We start from the raw sequence: 14,727 nt of genomic DNA on the forward strand, positions 1-14,727 counted from the left end.
GAAGCAAATTCACAGATGACCAACAACGGTTGAACGCCATTTGCTGCTGAAGGAACAAATCCTCACACAGATGACCAACAATGGTTGAGCCATCGAAACGCCATTTGCTGCTGAAGGAACAAATTCTCACACAGATGACCAACAATGGTTGAGCCATCGAAACGCCATTTGCTGCTGAAGGAACAAATTCTCACAGATGACCAACAATGACCAAAACAATGGTTGAGCCATCAATGGTTGAGCCAAAACGCCATTTGCTGCTGAAGGAACAAATTCTCACACAGATGACCAACAATGGTTGAGCCATCGAAACGCCATTTGCTGCTGAAGGAACAAATTCTCACACAGATGACCAAGAACAAATTCTCACAGATGACCAACAATGGTTGAGCCATCGAAACTATTTGCTGCTGAAGGAACAAATTTGCTCACACAGATGACCAACAATGGTTGAGCCATCGAAACGCCATTTGCTGCTGAAGGAACAACAAGATGACCAACAACGGTTCGAAACGCCATTTGCAGGAACAAATTCAGATGACCAACAATGGTTGAGCCATCGAAACGCCATTTGCTGCTGAAGGAACATTTGACCAACAATGGTTGAGCCATCGAAACGCCATTTGCTGCTGAAGGAACAAATTCTCACACAGATGACCAACAATGGTTGAGCCATCGAAACGCCATCGATTTGCTGCTGAAGGAACAAATTCTCACACAGATGACCAACAATGGTTGAGCCATCGAAACGCCATTTGCTGCCGAAGGAACAAATTCTCACACAGATGACCAACAATGGTTGAGCCATCGAAACGCCATTTGCTGCTGAAGGAACAAATTCTCACACAGATGACCAACAATGGTTGAGCCATCGAAACGCCATTTGCGAAACAAATTTCACACAGATGACCATTTGCTACGCCATTTGCTGCCGAAGGAACAAATTCTCACACAGATGACCAACAATGGTTGAGCCATCGAAACGCCATTTGCTGCTGAAGGAACAAATTCTCACACAGATGACCAACAATGGTTGAGCCATCGAAACGCCATTTGCTGCTGAAGGAACAAATTTCACACAGATGACCAACAATGGTTGAGCCATCGAAACGCCATTTTGCTGCTGAAGGAACAAATTCTCACACAGATGACCAACAATGGTTGAGCCATCGAAACGCCATTTGTTGCTGCTGAAGGAACAAATTCTCACACAGATGACCAACAATGGTTGAGCCATCGAAACGCCATTTGCTGCCGAAGGAACAAATTCACAGATGACCAACAACGGTTGAGCCATCGAAACGCCATTTGCTGCTGAAGGAACAAATCCTCACACAGATGACCAACAATGGTTGAGCCATCGAAACGCCATTTGCTGCTGAAGGAACAAATTCTCACACAGATGACCAACAATGGTTGAGCCATCGAAACGCCATTTGCTGCTGAAGGAACAAATTCTCACACAGATGACCAACAATGGTTGAGCCATCGAAACGCCATTTGCTGCTGAAGGAACAAATCCTCACACAGATGACCAACAATGGTTGAGCCATCGAAACGCCATTTGCCGTTGAAGGAACATTTGCTGAGCCATCGAAACGCCATTTGCTGCCGAAGGAACAAATTCTCACACAGATGACCAACAATGGTTGAGCCATCGAAACGCCATTTGCTGCTGAACAAATTTGCACAGATGACCAACAATGGTTGAACAAATGCCATTTGCTGCTGAAGGAACAGATGACCACCAACAATGGTTGAGCCATCGAAACGCCATTTGCTGCTGAAGGAACAAATTCTCACACAGATGACCAACAATGGTTGAGCCATCGAAACGCCATTTGCTGCTGAAGGAACAAATTCACACACAGATGACCAACAACGGTTGGTTGAAACGCCATTTGCTGCTGAAGGAACAAATTCACACAGATGACCATTTGCTGAAGGAACAAATTCTCACAGATGACCAACAATGGTTGAGCCATCGAAACGCCATTTGCTGCCGAAGGAACAAATTCTCACACAGATGACCAACAATCCATTTGCAAAGGAACATTTGCTGACCAAATGAGCCAAAAGCCATTTGCTGAATTTCCACACAGATGACCAACAATGGTTGAGCCATCGAAACGCCATTTGCTGCTGAAGGAACAAATTCTCACACAGATGACCAACAATGGTTGAGCCATCGAAACGCCATTTGCTGCTGAAGGAACAAATCCTCACACAGATGACCAACAACGGTTGAGCCATTGAAACGCCATTTGCTGCTGAAGGAACAAATTCTCACACAGATGACCAACAATGGTTGAGCCATCGAAACGCCATTTGCTGCTGAAGGAACAAATTCACACAGATGACAACAATGGTTGAGCCATCGAAACGCCATTTGCTGCTGAAGGAACAAATCCTCACACAGATGACCAACAATGGTTGAGCCATCGAAACGCCATTTGCTGCTGCACAGATGACCAAATGGTTGAGCCATCAAACGCCATTTGCTGCTGAAGAACAAATTTTCACACAGATGACCAACAATGGTTGAGCCATCGAAACGCCATTTGCTGCCGAAGGAACAAATTCTCACACAGATGACCAACAATGGTTGAGCCATCGAAACGCCATTTGCTGCTGAAAGAACAAATTACACAGATGACCAACAATGGTTGAGCCATCGAAACGCCATTTGCTGCGGAAGGAACAAATCTCACACAGATGACCAAATTATTGAGCCATCAAAACGCCATTTGCTGCTGAAGGAACAAATCACACAGATGACCAACAATGGTTGAGCCATCAAACGCCATTTGCTGCTGAAGGAACAAATTCTCACACAGATGACCAACAAACGGTTGAGCCATCGAAACGCCATTTGCTGCTGAAGGAACAAATTCCTCACACAGATGACCAACAATGGTTGAGCCATCGAAACGCCATTTGCTGCTGAAGGAACAAATTCTCACACAGATGACCAACAATGGTTGAGCCAATTTGCTGCTTGATGACCAACAACGGTTGAGCCATCGAAACACCATTTGCTGCTGAAGGAACAAATTCTCACACATATGACCAACAGATGACTGCTGAAGGAACAAATTCTCAACAGGGTTGAGCCATCGAAACGCCATTTGCTGCTGAAGGAACAAATCACACACAGATGACCAACAATGGTTGAGCCATCGAAACGCCATTTGCTGCTGAAGGAACAAATCCTCACACACAGATGACCAACAATGGTTGAGCCATCAAAACGCCATTTGCTGCTGAAGGAACAAATTCTCACAGATGACCAACAATGGTTGAGCCATCGAAACGCCATTTGAACAAATTCAACAGATGACCAACAATGGTTGAGCCATCGAAATGCCATTTGCTGCTGAAGGAACAAATTCTCACACAGATGACCAACAATGGTTGAGCCATCGAAACGCCATTTGCTGCAAGGAACAAATTCTCAGATGACCAACAATGGTTGAGCCACCGAAACGCCATTTTGCTGCTGAAGGAACAAATTCTCACACAGATGACCAACAATGGTTGAGCCATCGAAATGCCATTTGCTGCTGAAGGAACAAATTCTCACACAGATGACCAACAATGGTTGAGCCATCGAAACGCCATTTGCTGCCGAAGGAACAAATCCTCACACAGATGACCAACAATGGTTGAGCCATCGAAACGCCATTTGCTGCTGAAGGAACAAATTCTCACACAGATGACCAACAATGGTTGAGCCATCGAAACGCCATTTTGCTGCTGAAGGAACAAATCCTCACACAGATGACCAACAATGGTTGAGCCATCGAAACGCACATTTGAGCCATTGAAATGCCATTTGAAGGAACAAATTCTCACAAGATGACCAACAATGGTTGAGCCATCGAAACGCCATTTGCTGCTGAAGGAACAAATTCTCACACAGATGACCAACAACGGTTGAGCCATCGAAACGCCATTTGCTGAAGGAACAAATTCTCACACAGATGACCAACAATGGTTGAGCCATCGAAACGCCATTTGCTGCTGAAGGAACAAATTCACACAGATGACCAACAATGAAAAATGCCATTTGCTGCTGAAAACAAATTCTCACACAGATGACCAACAACGGTTGAGCCATCGAAATGCCATTTGCTGCCCAAGGAACAAATTTCACACAGATGACCAACAATGGTTGAGCCATCGAAACGCCATTTGCTGCTGAAGGAACAAATTCTCACACAGATGACCAACAACGGTTGAGCCATCGAAACGCCATTTGCTGCTGAAGGAACAAATTTCACACAGATGACCAACAATGGTTGAGCCATCGAAACGCCATTTGCTGCTGAAGGAACAAATCCTCACACAGATGACCAACAATGGTTGAGCCATCAAAACGCCATTTGCTGCCGAAGGAACAAATTCACACAGATGACCAACAATGGTTGAGCCATCGAAACGCCATTTGCTGCTGAAGGAACAAATCTCACACAGATGACCAACAATGGTTGAGCTCATCGAAACACGCCATTTGCTGCCGAAGAAGGAAATTCTCAGAGATGACCAACAATGGTTGAGTCATCGAAACGCCATTTGCTGCTGAAGGAACAAATTTTCACACAGATGACCAACAATGGTTGAGCCATCGAAATGCCATTTGCTGCTGAAGGAACAGAATTCTCACACAGATGACCAACAACGGTTGATTGCTGAAGGAACAAATGGATGACCAACAACGGTTGAGCCATCGAAACGCCAATTGCTGGTGAAGGGAACAAATTCTCACACATGACCAACAATGGTTGAGCCATCAAATGCCATTTGCTGCTGAAGGAACAAATTCTCACACAGATGACCAACAATGGTTGAGCCATCGAAATCAAAACAAATTCTCCACAGATGACCAACAATGGCTGCTGAAGGAACAAATTTGCTCACACAGATGACCAACAATGGTTGAGCCATCGACAAATTCTCAACAATGACCAAAAATGGTTGAGCCATTTGCTGCTCATGAAACGCCATTTGTTGCCGAACGCTTTAACAAATTCTCCACACAGATGACCAACAACAAATTGAGCCATCGAAACGCCATTTGCTGCCACAAATTCTCACACAGATGACCAACAACAGGTTGAGCCATCGAAACGCTTTTGCTGCTGAAAGAACAAATTTCAAATTTTCTGCGATGACCAACAATGGTTGAGCCATTGAAATGCCATTTGCTGCCGAAAACAAATTCACACAGATGACCAACAATGGTTGAGCCATTTTGCTGCTGAAGGAACAAATTTCTCACAGATGACCAACAATGGTTGAGCCATCAAACGCCATTTGCTGCCAAAGGAACAAATTCTCACACAGATGACCAACAATGGTTGAGCCATCGAAATGCCATTTGCTGCTGAAGGAACAAATTCTCACACAGATGACCAACAATGGTTGAGCCATCGAAACGCCATTTGCTGTCGACCAAAATGGTTGAGCCATCAAACGCCTATTTGTGCTCAAATTCTCACACAGATGACCAACAATGGTTGAGCCATCAAAACGCCATTTGCTGCCAAAGGAACAAATTCACACAGATGACCAGAGCAATGAAACGCTTTGCTGCTCGAAGGAACAATGATGACCAACAATGGTTGAGCCATCAAACGCCATTTGCTGCCAAAGGAACAAATTTTCACACAGATGACCAACAATGGTTGAGCCATCGAAAACAACCACAGATGATCATTTCAAAACGCCATTACTGCTGAAGGAACAAATTCTCACACAGATGATCAGCAATGGTTGGGCCATCAAAACGCCATTTGCTGTCCAGATGACCAACAACGGTTGGTTGAGCCATCGAAACGCTATTTGCTTGCCGACAAATCTCACACAGATGACCAACAATCCGAGCTTACACGAAACGCCATTTGCTGCTGAAGGAACAAATTCACACCCATGACCAACAATGATGACCAACAAATCACAGATGACCAACAATGAGCCATCCCGAAACGCAATTGCCGCTGAAGGAACAAATCCTGACCAAATAATGGTTGAGCCATCAGATGACCGAACTTCTAAAATGACCAACAATGGCTTGAGCCATCGAAACGTCATTTGCTGCTGAAGGAACATATTTCGCCAAAGATGACCGCAATAATGGTTGAGCCATCGAAACGCCAGTTGCTGCTGAAGAATAAATCGAATGACAATCCATCGAAACAGATGACCAACAAAGACCAACAGAGGTTGGAGCCATCGAAACGCCATTTGGTGAAGGAACAAATTTCTCATTAATAGAAGGAACGAAATGCCATTTACTCAAGGAAACACAAATTCACACAGATGACCAACAATGGTTGAGCCATTGAAATGCCAAGGAACAAACTTGACTGTATTGAGCTGCTGAAGGAACAAATTCTCACACAGATGACCAACAATGGTTCAGCCGCCGAAACGCCATTTGCTGCAGAAGGAACAAATTCTCCACCCGGACGACCAACAAGGTTGAGCCATCAAACGCCATTTGCTGCTGAAGGAACAAATACCACACAGATGAACAACAATGGTTGAGCCATCAAAACGTCATTTGCTGCTGAAGGAACAAATTCTCACACAGATGACCAACAATGTTTAAATACATGAACGCCATTTGCCGAATGAACTGATGACCAACAATGGTTGAGCTATCAAACGATTCTGCCTACAAATTTCAAAGATGACCAACAATGGTTGAGCCGTCGAACGCCATTTGATGCTGAAGGAATAAATTCACACAGATGACCAACAATGGTTGAGCTGTCGAAATGCCATTTGCTGCTGAAGAACAACCACACAGATGACCAAATTCTCGAAATGCCATTTGCTGCGGAAGGATGATGACCATCAGAAGGTTAAGGCCATTTGCTGAAGGAACAAATCATAAAGATGACCAACAACGGTCGAGCATCGCCTGCCGAAGAACAAATCCCCTCACAGATGACCAACAATGGTTGAGCGACGTCAACGGGTATTTGCTGCGAAGGAACATATTCTCACAGATGACCAACGGTTGGAGCCATCGAAACGCATTGAAAGGAACAAATCACACAGATGACCAACAACGGTCAAACGGAAAATCCATTTGCTGCTGAAGGAACAAATTCTCACACAGATGACCAACAATGGTTGAGCCATCGAAATGCCATTTGCTGCTGAAGGAACAAATCACACAGATGACTAACAATGGTTGAGCTATCGAAATGTCATTTGCTGCTGAAGGAACAAATTTCACACAGATGACCAACAACGGTTGAGCCATCGAAACGCCATTTGCTGCTGAAGGAACCAACAATGCTTCCGCCATTTGCTGGTGAAGGAACAAATTCTCACACAGATGATGACCAGCCATCGAAAATGGTTTGAGCCATCGAAACGCCATTGCTGCTGCTGAAGGAACAAATTCTCACACAGATGACCAACAATGGTTGAGCCATCGAAACGCCATTTGCTGCTGAAGGAACAAATTCTCACACAGATGACCAACAACGGTTGAGCCATCGAGCCATTGAAACAAATTCGCCATTTGCTGCCATTTGAAGGAACAAATCCTCACACAGATGACCAACAATGGTTGAGCCATCGAAACGCCATTTGCTGCTGAAGGAACAAATTCTCACACAGATGACCAACAATGGTTGAGCCATCGAAACGCCATTTGCTGCTGAAGGAACAAATTCTCACACAGATGACCAACAATGGTTGAGCCATCGAAACGCCATTTGCTGCCGAAGGAACAAATTCTCACACAGATGACCAACAACCCATCACATTTGATGACAAATTCTCAACAGATGACCAACAATGGTTGAGCCATCGAAACGCCATTTGCTGCTGAAGGAACAAATTCTCACACAGATGACCAACAATGGTTGAGCCATCGAAACGCCATTTGACCAACAATGGTTGAGCCATCGAAAACGCCATTTGCTGCTGAAGGAACAAATTCTCACACAGATGACCAACAATGGTTGAGCCATCGAAACGCCATTTGCTGCTGAAGGAACAAATCCTCACACAGATGACCAACAATGGTTGAGCCATCGAAACGCCATTTGCTGCTGAAGGAACAAATTGCTACAACAGAACAAATGGTTGAGCTCAAACATTTGCAAGATGACCAACAATGGTTGAGCCATCGAAACGCCATTTGCTGCTGAAGGAACAAATTCACACAGATGACCAACAATGGTTGAGCCATCGAAACGCCATTTGCAAGGAACAAATTTACACAGATGACCAACAATGGTTGAGCCATCGAAACGCCATTTGCTGCTGAAGGAACAAATCCTCACACAGATGACCAACAATGGTTGAGCCATCGAAACGCCATTTGCTGCTGAAGGAACAAATTCTCACACAGATGACCAACAATGGTTGAGCCATCGAAACGCCATTTGCTGCTGAAGGAACAAATTCTCACACAGATGACCAACAATGGTTGAGCCATCGAAACGCCATTTGCTGCTGAAGGAACAAATTCTCACACAGAACCAAATAATGGAACAAATCTCATTTGCTGCAAGGATGACCAACAATGGTTGAGCAACAATGACCAACAATGGTTGAGCCATCGAAACGCCATTTGCTGCTGAAGGAACAAATTCTCACACAGATGACCAACAATGGTTGAGCCATCGAAACGCCATTTGCTGCTGAAGGAACAAATTCTCACACAGAACAACAATGGTTGAGCCATCAAACATTTGCTGCTGATGAACCACACAGATGACCAACAATGGTTGAGCCATCGAAACGCCATTTGCTGCTGAAGGAACAAATCCTCACACACAGATGACCAACAATGGTTGAGCCATCGAAACGCCATTTGCTGCTGAAGGAACAAATTCTCAACAAATCCTCAAATGCCATTTGCAAGGAACAAATTCTCACACATGACCAACAATGGTTGAGCCATCGAAAACCCATTTGCTGCTGAAGGAACAAATTCTCACACAGATGAAACAACGGTTGAGCCATTTTTGCTGCTGAAGGATGACCAACAATGGTTGAGCCATCGAAACGCCATTTGCTGCTGAAGGAACCAACAGATGACCAACAATGGTTGAGCCATCGAAACGCCATTTGCTGCTGAAGGAACAAATTTTCACACAGATGACCAACAATGGTTGAGCCATCGAAACGCCATTTGCTGCTGAAGGAAGAAATTCTCACACAGATGACCAACAACGGTTGAGCCATCGAAACGCCATTTGCTGCTGAAGGAACAAATTCTCACACAGATGACCAACAATGGTTGAGCCATCGAAATGCCATTTGCTGCTGAAGGAACAAATCCTCACACAGATGACCAACAATGGTTGAGCCATCGAAACGCCATTTGCTGCTGAAGGAACAAATTCTCACACAGATGACCAACAATGGTTGAGCCATTTGCGAAAACAAATTCTCACACAGAATGACCAACAACGGCCATCGAAACATCCATTTGCTGCTGAAGAAACAAATTGCTGCTGAAGGAACAAATTGCTCAAGGAACAAATTCTCAGATGACCAACAATGGTTGAGCCATCGAAACGCCATTTGCTGGAACAAATCTCACAGATGACCAACAATGGTTGAGCCATCAAAACGCCATTTGCTGCTGAAGGAACAAATCCTCACACAGATGACCAACAATGGTTGAGCCATCGAAACGCCATTTGCTGCTGAAGGAACAAATTCTCACACAGATGACCAACAATGGTTGAGCCATCGAAAATGCCATTTGCTGCCGAAGGAACAAATTCTCACAGATGACCAACAATGGTTGAGCCATCGAAATGCCATTTGCTGCTGAAGGAACAAATTCTCACACAGATGACCAACAACGGTTGAGCCATCGAAACGCCATTTGCTGCTCGAAGGAACAAATTCTCACAGATGACCAACAATGGTTGAGCCATCGAAACGCCATTTGCTGCCGAAGGAACAAATTCTCACAGATGACCAACAATGGTTGAGCCATCGAAATGCCATTTGCTGCTGGAAGGAACAAATTCTCACACAGATGACCAACAATGGTTGAGCCATCGAAACGCCATTTGCTGCTGAAGAACAAATGATGACACAGATGACCAACAATGGTTGAGCCATCAAAACGCCATTTGCTGCTGAAGGAACAAATTCCTCACACAGATGACCAACAAAGGTTGAGCCATCGAAACGCCATTTGCCGAAGGAACAAATTCTCACACAGATGACCAACAATGGTTGAGCCATCGAAATGCCATTTGCTGCTGAAGGAACAAATTCTCACACAGATGACCAACAACGGTTGAGACATGAAACGGTTGAGCCACTATAATTGCTGCCGAAGAAACAAATTCTCACACAGATGACCAACAATGGTTGAGCCATCGAAACGCCATTTGCTGCTGAAGGAACAACTCACACAGATGACCAACAATGGTTGAGCCATCGAAACGCCATTTGCTGCTGAAGGAACAAATTCTCACACAGATGACCAACAATGGTTGAGCCATCGAAACGCCATTTGCTGCTGAAGGAACAAATTCTCACACAGATGACCAACAATGGTTGAGCCATCAAACGCCATTTGCTGCTGAAGGAACAAATTTTCACACAGATGACCAAAAATGGTTGAGCCATCGAAACGCCATTTGTTGCTGGGAGGAACAAATTCTCACACAGATGACCAACAATGGTTGAGCCATCGAAACGCCATTTGCTGCCGAAGGAACAAATTCCTCACACAGATGACCAACAACAGCATCGAAACGCCATTTGCTGCTGAAGGAACAAATTCTCACACAGATGACCAACAATGGTTGAGCCATCGAAAATGCCATTTGCTGCAAATGATGACCAACAATGGTTGAACAAATTTGCTGCTCCTCACACAGATGACCAACAATGGTTGAGCCATCGAAATGCCATTTGCTGCTGAAAGAACAAATCCTCACACAGATGACCAAATAATGGATTGAGCCATCGAAACGCCATTTGCTGCTGAAGGAACAAATTCTGCTGAGACAAATTTCACACAGATGATCAGAAGGAACAAATTTTCACACAGATGACCAACAATGGTTGAGCCATCGAAACGCCATTTGCCATTTGCTGAAAGGAACAAATTCTCCACAGATGACCAACAACGGTTGAGCCATCCAAACACCATTTGCTGCTGAAAGAACAAATTCTCACAGATGACCAACAACAATGGTTTGAGCCATCAAATGCCATTTGCTGCTGAAGGAATAAATTCTCACACATGACCAACAATGGTTGAGCCATCGAAACGCCATTTGCTGGTGAAGGAACAAATTCTCACAGATGACCAACAATGGTTGAGCCATCAAACGCCATTTGCTGCTGAAGGAACAAATTCTCACACAGATGACCAACAATGGTTGAGCCATCGAAACGCCATTTGCTGTCGAAGGAACAAATTCTCACACAGATGACCAACAATGGTTGGAGTCATCGAAACGCCATTTGCTTGCCGAAGGAACAAATTCTCACACAGATGACCAACAATGGTTGAGCCATTTGCTGAAAAATTCTCACACAGATGACCATTTGCGCTGCCATTTGAAAGAACAAATTCTCACACAGATGACCAACAACAGTTGAGTGAAACGCCATTTGCTGTGAAGGAACAAATTTTCACACAGATGACCAACAAATGGTTGAGCCATCGAAACGCCATTTGACTCAACGGTGAAGGAAACAAATTTCCTGCCAAAGAACAAATTCTCACAGATGACCAACAATGGTTGAGCCATCAAATGCCATTTGCTGCCGAATGAACAAATCCTCAGATGACCAACAATGGTTGAGCCATCGAAACGCCATTTGCTGCTGAAGGAACAAATTCACACAGATGACCAACAATGGTTGAGCCATCAAAACGCCATTTGCTGTCGAAGGAACAAATTTCTCACACAGATGACCAATTACACAGATGACCAATGGTTGAGCTTATCGAAACGCCATTTGCTGCCAAAGGAACAAATTTCACACAGATGACCAACAATGGTTGAGCTATCGAAACGTTATTTGCTGAAGGAACAAATTTTCACACAGATGACCAACAATGGTTGAGCCATCGAAACGCCATTTGTTGCTGAAGGAATAATTTTTCACACAGATGACCAACAATGGTTGAGCTTATCAAAACGCCATTTGCTGCCAAAGGAACAAATTCACACAGATGACCAACAATGGTTGAGCCATCGAAACGCCATTTGCTGCTGAAGGAACAAATTTTCATTACAGATGACCAACAATGGTTGAGCCATCAAACGCCATTTGTTGTCCAAGGAAGAAATTCTCACCATCAAAACGCCATTACCAAAAACGCCATTTGCTGCTGAAACAAATTCTCACACATGACCAACAATGGTTGCCATGCTGAATTTGCTGAACAAATTCTCACACAGATGACCAACAATGGTTGAGCCATCGAAACGCCATTTGCTGCTCGAAGAACAAATTCTCACACAGATGACCAACAATGGTTGAGCCATCAAAACGCCATTTGCTGCTGAAGGAACAAATTCTCACACAGATGACCAACAATGGTTGAGCATCGAAACGATTTGCTGCCAACAATGGTGACCAACAATGGTGAGCCATCTCACACAGATGACCAACGCCATTTGCTTTGCTGAAGGAACAAATTCTCAGGAAGAAATCCTCACAGATGACCATGGTTGAGCTCAAGGAACACAGATGACCAACAATGGTTGAGCCATCGAAACGCCATTTGCTGCTGAAGGATGACCAAAATGGTTGAGCCATCGAAACGCCATTTGCTGCTGAAGAACAAATGACCAACAATGGTTGAGCCATCGAAACGCCATTTGCTGCTGAAGGAACAAATCCCAACAACGGTTTTTGCTGCTGAAGGAACAAATTCACACAGATGACCAACAACGGTTGAGCCAGATGACCAACAATGACCAACAACGGTTGAGCCATCGAAACGCCATTTGCTGCTGAAGGAACAAATTCTCACACAGATGACCAACAATGGTTGAGCCATCGAAACGCCATTTGCTGCTGGAACAAATTCACACAGATGACCAACAATGGTTGAGCCATCGAAACGCCATTTGCTGCTGAAGGAACAAATTCTCACACAGATGACCAACAATGGTTGAGCCATCGAAACGCCATTTGCTGCTGAAGGAACAAATTCTCACACAGATGACCAACAATGGTTGAGCCATCGAAACGCCATTTGCTGCTGAAGGAACAAATTCTCACACAGATGACCAACAATGGTTGAGCCATCGAAACGCCATTTGCTGCTGAAGGAACAAATTCTCACACAGATGACCAACAATGGAACAAATTTGCTGCACACAGATGACCAACAATGGTTGAGCCATCGAAACGCCATTTGCTGCCGAAGGAACAAATTCTCACCCAACAATGGTTGAGCCATCGAAACGCCATTTGCTGAAGGAACAAATTCTCACACAGATGACCAACAATGGTTGAGCCATCGAAACGCCATTTGCTGCTGAAGGAACAAATTCTCACACAGATGACCAACAATGGTTGAGCCATCGAAACGCCATTTGCTGCTGAAGGAACAAATCACACAGATGACCAACAATGGTTGAGCCATCGAAACGCCATTTGCTGCTGAAGGAACAAATTCACAGATGACCAACAATGGTTGAGCCATCGAAACGCCATTTGCTGACAAATTCTCAACACATTGCCAAATTTCAAACAGATGACCAACAATGGTTGAGCCATCGAAACGCCATTTGCTGCTGAAGGAACAAATTCTCACACAGGAACAAATTGCTGCTCACACAGATGACCAACAATGGTTGAGCCATCGAAACGCCATTTGCTGCTGAAGGAACAAATTCTCACACAGATGACCAACAACGGTTGAGCCATCGAAACGCCATTTGCTGCTGAAGGAACAAATTCTCACACAGATGACCAACAATGGTTGAGCCATCGAAAAGCTGCAAGGAACAAATTTGCACAGATGACCAACAATGGTTGAATCGAAACGCCATTTGCTGCTGAAGGAACAAATTCTCACACAGATGACCAACAATGGTTGAGCCATCGAAACGCCATTTGCTGCTGAAGGAACAAATTCTCACAGATGACCAACAATGGTTGATTCGAAACGCCATTTGCTGCTGAAGAACAAATGATGACCAACAATGGTTGAGCCATCGAAACGCCATTTGCTGCTGAAGGAACAAATTCACACAGATGACCAACAATGGTTGAGCCATCGATGACCAAATCACAATGGTTGAGCCATCGAAACGCCATTTGCTGCTGAAGGAACAAATCCTCACAGATGACCAACAATGGTTGAGCCATCGAAATGCCATTTGCTGCTGAAGGAACAAATTCTCACACAGATGACCAACAATGGTTGAGCCATCGAAACGCCATTTGCTGCTGAAGGAACAAATTCACACAGATGACCAACAATGGTTGAGCTATCGAAACGCCAAAGGAACAAATTCTCACACAGATGACCAACAATGGTTGAGCCATCGAAACGCCATTTGCTGCTGAAGGAACAAATCCTCACACAGATGACCAACAATGGTTGAGCCATCGAAATGCCATTTGCTGCCGAAGGAACAAATTCTCACACAGATGACCAACAATGGTTGAGCCATCGAAAGATTTGCTGCTGAAGGAACAAATTCACAATGACCAACAATTTGAGCCATCGAAACGCCATTTGCTGCCGAA

Source organism: Macrobrachium rosenbergii, chromosome 56 (assembly GCF_040412425.1).
Source record: "Macrobrachium rosenbergii isolate ZJJX-2024 chromosome 56, ASM4041242v1, whole genome shotgun sequence".
NCBI lineage: Eukaryota > Metazoa > Arthropoda > Malacostraca > Decapoda > Palaemonidae > Macrobrachium > Macrobrachium rosenbergii.